The sequence below is a fragment of the Malus domestica genome, chromosome 06 (assembly GCF_042453785.1).
Source record: "Malus domestica chromosome 06, GDT2T_hap1".
NCBI classification, from domain to species: Eukaryota; Viridiplantae; Streptophyta; class Magnoliopsida; order Rosales; family Rosaceae; genus Malus; species Malus domestica.
The window spans coordinates 13843337-13852890 of NC_091666.1; the positions used below are offsets into that span (position 1 = coordinate 13843337).

At 38.6% G+C, this 9554-nt stretch overlaps 1 long non-coding RNA gene across 1 annotated transcript; it reads left to right on the forward strand.

Annotated features, from left to right (window-relative positions):
• Nucleotides 1-5817: 5817 nt before the first annotated feature.
• LOC114820173 (uncharacterized) lies at nt 5818-8775 on the forward strand. Its single transcript, XR_011581762.1, has 4 exons — nt 5818-6233; nt 6334-6447; nt 6721-6787; nt 7631-8775. It is a non-coding gene; the product is annotated as an uncharacterized lncRNA (long non-coding RNA).
• Nucleotides 8776-9554: the final 779 nt, after the last annotated feature.

A 9554-nucleotide genomic window follows, 5' to 3' on the forward strand; every position in this document is an offset into this window, starting at 1 on the left:
GAGGGATTTGGCTTATGCGATATTTGACATTGATATATTTTGCCTGGATTACTTATAGCATTGTGTTGAGATACTTTGGCATGGTATACTTCTATGGATTTTCATCTTGAGTATGATTTCTGATGCAACTTATTATTATTATTATTATTATTATTATTATTTTCTGGGAAATTATACAGGTTTTACGGTGAGGGGTTAGAACTTTTGAGAAATTAAATGATTTTGAAAAGCTTTGTTTTTGCCCACTCACACTTTCTGTTTTGCGCCCCTCCAGGTTTTAGGTGGAAGTGCTTTGATGGCTCACGGGGATTTCGACAGTGGTTTTGACAAAACATCATAAATGTAGGATCACCCTTGGGTGTTGTATAATTAGTACTTGTTCTGCTTGACTGCATCTAGAATATTTATGCTTTGATTGTGTATTTCACCCTTAATCTTGCACTAGCACCTTATCTTAGCTAGTTCTGCTAGTAGTTTGATTTTTATTCCTTTGTAATTCCTTATATCTTTTTTGCTTCCGCACTGTGCACATGGCTACGTCACCCTCACGTGACTGCCAGCATGCCTCGATTTAGGTCGGGGTGTGTCATGTTGTATGATTCTATTTTTTTTTTTTTTTGTTTTTGTCAAAATGTATGATTCTATTTGTATCTATCGTTTTGACAAAATACGCATTCTACCAGACTAGTTGTGACAACCCGTCCCCAAATATTTTATCGATGGTGTGAAATAACTTATATACCTTGGATGTTAGATGGTGTTGTGTGACATGCACTTTGGTTGTGGACTAAATATGTTAAGTTCTAATTGTTTAGACCCAATTAGAACTAAGCTTTTCTTTATTTTTGGGTGGTAGCCCAACCTGGACCACACACACACACCCATACCACTCCCGTTGACCCTTTCTATATCCTTCCTCTCGGATTTTTCCATTCGTCCGTACATTCGTACGGTCATCTCTTAACTCTTGTCATCTCTCACAGATCGAGGTTGTAGTTGGTGTTTTTAGAATCCTTGCAAGTCCAAGAGTTGAACCATAGCTTTGGTTGGACATGAAAACCTCAGAAACTCGAGATATCAAGGTGCCCCGATTTGGTGCATTGTTTATCTAACGTGATCGCGGACTTTTCTTCGAGTTTTAAGGGTCTAGGGAGCCTTATAATTGCTTCACGAAGCTTAGGGAAAGGTTTTGAAGGGTTTTGGATGTCAGGAAGTCCAAGTTTGTGAAATTGCAGAGGTGGCCGGAGTATCAAAGTTTTCCCGGTAAGATTTAGTGGGTTTTAGGACCTAAAAGTGGTAAGGATTTGTTCCTCTCATCCTAAGCTTCAATTGGTAGAAATTTCATGAATTTTGGTTGAGAAATGAAAAAGATTTGACGATTTGAAGTTTTTCTCAGTTTCCGGCGACGGTGACGAAATTCGGCACTCGCTAGAGAAGAAGGCCAATATTCCGTCAAAGTTGACGGAATATTCCTAACGGCGTCAGGTATATTTAATGACATATGCTTTTATTTAACGGAATATTCCTTAACGGCGTTAACTGTTCTGTTTGGTGTGCTAGGCATGTGCCTATGCGTGGTCGCGCGTGTGGCCGTGCATTGGCCAGCGCATGAGGACGCGTGGGTGTTCGGAAAATTTTTCTAAAAATATGGGGATGTTTGTGAGGTTAAGTAGATCACGATGGTATATTCAAACACCCCAATTGAGAAATGTAGGAGAAGTTATTACCTAGTTTTGGTTATGTGCTTTAAAATAACGTTTATATAGTTGTTTCACATATAGGTGAGACCTATCCAGAAGACGAGCGTAATCAAGCGAGACTCGGGGGCTACGACCCTTCCACATATCAGTGAGTGGGCTTTTGGTTTTCAGTATATACTTATATACTTGGTATTTTTCCCAGAAAATATGTTTAAATGAAATTATGTTTTGAAATGTCATGCCTATTGATTTATGCTTAGACTATGAATTTGTATAGTATGCATAAATGTGATTTGATGCTATGGACGCTCAGGGTGAGTTGTAGATTGTTTATGTGAATTGATGATTATGTGAAATGTGTTGAGAGCTCATAAATTTGCACCCCGGTGTTAGTGCTCCCACCTGTGGTTAGGGCACAGTTCTTCACATGATGTTCACCTCCTACACCATACATTCACCTTGGATCCAAGTTAGGTGCATAATCCTGTCGTACAGACCACTATAGGTGGTTCCGACTCATAGGTGACCCGCGATTATTTGCACAGTTTTCATGTGATCGTAGCACTAGAGCGTATTTATATACACCCAGTCCTGTCATACAGACCACTTTAGGTGGTTCCGACTCGTGTGTAGGCATACTTGTTGAGCTATAGATTCAGCTGTATAGGCCACTTTAGGTGGATCCGGCTGATATGTTATTTCTCATGAGTTAATTCACCTGAGTTACTTATTCAGTTATTTGGAGATATTTGGCATGGCATACTTTTGAATATTACTATTCTGAGCATGGTTTTGAGATATGTATATATTCTATTTTCTAGGAAATTATACAGGTTTTATGGCGAGGGGTTACTATCTTTGATGTTGAAATGGTTTTGGAAAACTTTGTTTTTGCCCACTCACACTTTATGTTTTGCGCCCCTCCAGGTTTTAGGTAAGAGTGCTTGTTGGTGGCTTACGAGGATTTGACAGAGGTTCTGACAGATTATCACTAATGTAGGATCACCTTTGGGTGTTGTATAATTAGTATTCGTTCTGCTGGACTGCACTTAGGCTACTTATGCTCTGGTTGTGCAATCACACTTAATATCGCACTTGCACCTTATCTTATCTAGTGCTCTAGTTGGTTTGGTTTTTTTTGTTTATTCGCATTTCTTTTATTAATATTGTTTCTACACTGTGCACATGGCTACGTCACCCTCACGTGACGGCCAACATGCCTCAATATAGGTTGGGGTGTGTCACTAGTTTAACGATCTAACAGTCAAACTTTTTTGTATGTATTCCAAGATCACATATGTCAAAAATCACAAAAAAAGAAAAATATATATATTAAGAGATAAGGTAACGAGACAAAAAATTTCTACAAACATTTTTTTAAATAATATTGTTCCATACCATTCATTTGAGGAAAATAGCCAAAACCCTAAATATTATCATAATTTAATATTTGCAATCTGGAAAATTAATTTGAATGATCCGACCGTCAAACTTGTTTTTATATACCTCAAAATCGCATGCGCCAAAAATCACAAAAACTGACATTCAAATATTAGGTAATGGGATGAAACCTTTCAACGGTTATAAATGAAAACTCACGATTTAACGGTTATTTTAACTCCGATTTTGCTGATTTTTTACAACTACACTCCTCAACCCTATAAGAGTACGATGAATGAATTCGATCTTCAATTTAAAATAGCACTAGTGGATACCACAAAATATTATGTTCTACTTAATGGAAGTATAAAACAAACTCCAAGTGTTTGTTGAATCTATCGTTTTGAAAGGAAATTAGTTTCAATAATCTAACTATCAAACTTGTTTGTATTTGCTCCAAGTTCTCATACGTAAAAAAATGGCAGAAAACAACCTTTCGGGTATTAGGTAACATGACAAAATCTTTTGACGGGTATAAACAAAAACTCACGATTTAAAGGTTATTTTAACTCCGATTTTGATTATTTTTTACAAATACACTCCTCAACCCTATAAGAGTATGATGAATGAATTTGATCTTCAATTTAAAAGATTTCCACTAGTGGATACCACACAATATTATGTTCTACTTAATGGAAGTATAAAATAAACTTCAAGTGTTTGTTGAATCTATCATTTTGAAGGAATACACATTCTACAAAACTAGTTTTAAAGATCTAACCGTCAAACTTGTTTGTATATGCTCCAAGATCGTGTACGTAAAAAATTGTAAAAAATAGATATTTAGATATTAGGTAACAGGACGAAACCTTTCAACGATTATAAACGAAAACTCATGATTTAACGGTTATTTTAACCCAATTTTTCTGATTTTTTGCAACTACACTCCTCAACCCTATAAGGGCTCATTTACTAATCCGTAATCAAATTGAAAGGAATTGAATTGAGGAGGAATTGAATTAAGGAGAAATTGGAATGATGTGGAATCAGAATCAGATTTTTGTTGAAGTTGTTTACTAAAACTAACTGGAATCAGAATATGAATGTTATTGATCCACATAAATTGTTAACTAATTGTTATGAATCGGAATGAAAACTAATGTCATTACTAAAATGCCCCTATTCTAAATAATCTATATTATATGCTAATCTTTTTTATCTTTAATAAAAAAAATTATTTTATTTTTAATTTATGTGAGAAAGGCTTTTTAAGTCCTTTTAAATCCAATCTAATTAGTCCTCTCCGTTATCTGATCTGCTGACAAAACACCTCATGCTCACCTTCTCACTCATGCTCGACCGCGATTACCCTCCCTAAGACTCCAACCATTCTTTGCTCTCCCTCCCTACCCCACCATCAAGGATTCAAGGTAAGCCTTCTATGTAAATTTTTATTTTTGTTTGATTTGATTATGCTCTACCCTGACCTTCCCTATGCGGCTCTGCGTAAAGATTCAAGCTAATATGTTGTTGAATGGTTGATCTTTCAAGTGTTTTAAGGATGCCCAATTTCAATCCTTATCCCCTATAAATTCTAACGAGAGTCTAAATTTGCAGTCTTTGGAATTAGAATCGGCAACCGAGCCCCAAATAGAAAGAGTTTGACACGGTAATGCATGGGGCGTAGAGAGGCGGCGGCGGAGGAGCACAAAGCTGTTGGAAAGGATGGCGGAGGACAATGAGAAGATGGAAGGGAGTGCTGAAGGTGATGGGTGCTTTGGGAAGAAAAATTTGATTCCGGATGAAGCCTTCTCCCCGGAATCCAAATACTACCTTCGTGTAAGTAATCCAATTCCGTCAATATCGGGAATTGAACTCTTGATTTTACATGGGTCCCACAACACTGTGCATTCCGGTTGAATTGGTAAACGGAGGAATAATCATGAATGGGGAATGACTCCCATTCCGCCATTTCCTTTCCCCATATGTAAACACGCCATAAGAGTATGCCGAATGAATTTGATCTTCAATTTAAAATATTTGCACTAGTGGATAATACTATTTTGGGTTAATCTCAGTTTACTATCCTAAAGTTTCTTGGTTTTCAAAATTTGGTACATGAAGTTATAATTTTGTGACACTTTCATACATCCGTTAAGGTTGCTGTTAAATTTGTCATTAACTGATGCCGTTGCATATCATTGTCCACGTGGAAGTCACATCATCAGTTAACGGTAAATTTAATAGCAACTTTAACGGATATATGAAAGTATTCCAAATTATAACTTTATGTACCACTCTGGGATAAAAAAAACTTCATATACCAAATGTTAAAAACCAAGAAACTTTATGATAGTAAACTGAGATTATGTAACAGCCCGTCCCAAAATATTGGAATATTTTATTTTCTGATGGCGTGAAAAGACGATTTTGCCCTTGGGTTAATGAATTTTGTTGTGGCGTTGTATGGCTTAAGTTGTGAATGTGGACAAATAGGTTAAGTCCCTAATATTTTGGGACCAATTAGGGACTTAGACTTGAATTATTTTTGTTGTTGTTTTGCCTTGGTTGGCTGGATCACACACGGACCACACATTCACCCACCCGTTGACCTTTTCTCTCTCCTCTCCCTTTCGATTTTCTGCAACGTCCGTACAAACGTACGGACGAACCTCAAACCAACCCATTTATGCACAGATCGAGCTTGTGATTAGTACCATCTCCTTCCTCTCGTCATCGCAAACTCAACCATACCAATTGTTGGACGTGAAACCTTTGACAACCCGAGAACCCAGGCACCCCAAAGAAGGCACTGTTTATACTCTTGCGATCGTGGGGGTTTCAGTTGATTCTGAGCTTATGGGAAGCTTTAGATCACCCTCATGATGCTCGGAGTACCATTTTCACGAAGTTTGGACATCGGGATTGTGTAGAACCAGAGAACCCAATATTTGGTACTGTTCATGTGCTCGTGGAATTGAAGGTTTCAAGGTATTTGGAGCTCATAGGGAGCTTAAGGACCTCACCACAAAGCTCGGAGAGGAAGAATGAGGTGATTTAGACGTCTGGAGACCGAGATCGAAGCATCACAGTTTGGCCGGAATTATCGAAGGATCTCTGGCAAGTTCTCGAAGGTTTTAGTTCCAAATCTTGGTAAAGTTTTGTTTCTTATGTTGTAAGCTTCATTTTGGTGAAGATTTCATGAAAAATGGTTAAGAATTGACTGACATACGAAGCCTGGAAAAATTTCCAGAAACCGGCGAGTTGCAGCGGCACTGGCGACGGTCTCCGGCGAACCAAGGAAGAAGGAAAAGTATATTCCATCAAGTCTGACGGAATATGCTAACGGCGTCAGTTATATTAAACGGTATATGCTGATTTTTAAAAGAATATTCCCTAACTGCCGTTACTGTTACCGTTAGGGTTCCTTGCGCGTGGCCGCGCGTCTTGCCGTGCACTCGCCTGCGCGTGGCGGCGCGTGGGTGGTCGGAAAATTTTTCTAAAATTATGGGGTTGTTCGTGAGGTTGAGTAGATCACTGTGGTATATTCATATACCCAAATTGAGCAACGTATGAGAAGTTATTTCCAAGGTTTTGATTATGTGCTTAAATAACGTTATTTCGGTTACTTCTCATATAGGCGAGGCTTATGCGGACGATGAGCAAAGTTGAGGGAGGCTTGGGGGCTACGACCCTTCGACATATCTGTGAGTGGGCAGTTTTGTTTTCGTATTACCTATATACTACTATTTTTTTCCAGAAAATGCAATTATATGAAAATATGTTTTAAAATGCCATGCATGCAATCGATGAGATATTTGAATTGATAATTGATGCATATATATGTGAATTGATGCTGTTGACGCACAAGTGAGTTTTTACATTATTCATACGATTTATTTTATGTGAATTGCATTGGAAGCTCATAACATGCACCCTTGGTGTTAGTGCTTATATTATTCACCACACCGCACGCTCGCCTTGGATCCAAGTAGGTGGATGTCGTACAGACCACTAGAGGTGGTTCCATCATGCCAGTCGTACAGATCATTAGAGGGGTTCCGACTGGTGAGTGACCTTAGATTATGTGCACAGATGATTAATGAGAGAAGCACTAGAGCGTATTATTACACCATTATAGTCGTACAGACTACTTTAGGTAGTTCTAACTTATGTGCAGTGTAGCGCCGTACAGGTCATAGTTGGTGACTCCGGCAGGGCCGTATAGGTCACAGTTGGTGACTCTGGCTGGAAGAGATTTTGAGCTATAGTTTCAGCCGTACAGGACCATTGTAGGTTCTCCGGTTGATTTATTTTTCACCTGATTTATATTGATGCATTCATGTTATAGTTTGGCATGGCATGGCATATTTTTCCGAAAAGTGTTAAAGAAATGAGTTTTGAGATTTATGAAAGTATATTTGTACATATGCTATTTTTTCTGGGAAAGTACAGGTTTTACGGAGAGGGGTTACAATGTTTTGAGAAATGTTTTGTCTTGAAAAGATTGGTTTTACTGACCCACTCAACTTTGTTTTTCGCCCCTCGAGGTTCGAGATAGAGCAGAGCTTTGGTGGCCACGAGGAATTCAACGGTGTTCTGACAGAATTTCACAAACGTAGGTTTCACTTTCGGGTATTATACCTTAGTATTTATGTCTTTAAAGCTTCCGAACCGTGTAAATGGTTACATCACTCTCACGTGACGGCCAGCATACCCTCCATCGAGACGGGGTGTGTCAGTTGGTATTAGAGCCCTAGGTTGCAATCCTGGACATCTTGAGAATTCCCTAGTGTCTTCTGTCAGAACTATACCGCCTCGTAGGGAGCCACGCCGTTCAGATGAGGTTAGTTTCCCTAATTTAGCAGTTTAGGGGTAACTATTGCTATTGTGATTCAGTCTATTATCTAAGAAACCCTTTGAGACTGGTTATAAGTTGAATTTGAATCACTTTATGGAAATTATGAACCTGAGGGAGCAGAGTGTTGGCTTACTCACTTGGAAAAGACGTTTTGGATTATGCAAGTCAAAGGAATCTTCCTTCTGACAGGTGGGTCGAGACGACTACCTGGTTGTGGGTTATGAATTTGTATCCTGGTGGAAACATGAGTATTATTCGTTGTCACCGGAGGAAACAACCGATTGAGAATTGTTTAAGGAATTGTTAAAGAAAAGATTTATTCCTCTAGCATATTATGATGGTAGTAAGCAAGAGTTTACAAATGTGAAACAAGGAAGATGACAGCAAATGAGTATTATAGAAAGTTTTCTGACTTGCCTCGTTTCCATTCGGATATTGTTGCTAATTTGGTTGAGGTGTTATGTTGTTTTAGGCTGGGTAATAAGAAGAAGTGGCATTTTTGGGGACCATTATCCATTGTACTGTTTATCAAGAGTTTACGAGATGTTGTTGAAAATTGAGGACTCTGAGAATATGATCAGCTAGAGTAAAGAGGAATACAAAAAAAAAAGAAAAAAAAAGACGATAAAGTTGATGATCCGTCATTTCAAGGACCTCGAAAGATTCAGAGTTCCAAAAGAAGTGAAGCTAGAGCGAATTCTCCCAGCTAAGGTTTTAATGCCACTGATCAGAGGCGAAGTGATAGATTTATTGGTGATCCCAGATCTCAGAGACAAGGTGATTTGAATAAGGGAAATGTACCTTTGTGCAGCAGGAACAATATTAGACACTTGGAGAGTGGGAATCAGTGAATGTGTCATGTGGACAGGTGGAACATAGAGTTATGTGTTGCCCCTAGAATCAGTTGTTACCCAGCAGTTTTCCCTGACACCACAGTATCAATCCAGCAGGTTTACGGACTTAGTAGTTTTGGTCAGATTGACCGTGGGTACAGGGATATTTGATGAGTTATATGTTCAGCCGTACAGGCCACAAGAGGTGGATCCGGCCGACATATTATTTGGATAGTTGTTGAGTAAGTCGTACAGGTCACTATAGGTGACTCCGACTTAATTGCTAGCATGGATGGTTGAGCTTGAGAATCAGCTGTACATGTCATTCTAGCTAACTCCGGCTGATATGTTTCTTATTATGGATGATGTTGCCAAAGAAAGTAGCGAATGAGCACGATCGAGGCGTGAATATATATTTTTCCCTGTGAGGAGTAAGATGGTAATGTTGCACCCTTTAGAATTGCTGCTTACTTATCGAGACAACGATGATTTATTAATATTGCGGGCTGCAGACCGTAATATTAATAACTTATTCGTTGGATCCGTTAAGCAAGTAAACAGGTAGGTTACCCTACATGAGTTTGGTGTTATTAAGGGTGTTCAGTCATGGTGGAAAATATAGTTATGCCAGTGAATCTTATTTCGTTGGAGATTTGGATGTGATTTTAGGCACATATTAGTAGCATTAAATCGTGCCAGGATAGATTGCTACGAGAAACCAGTTACTTTCCATCGATCTGATTGACTAGAGTTTACTTTTGTGGGTATGCAAAGTGGAGC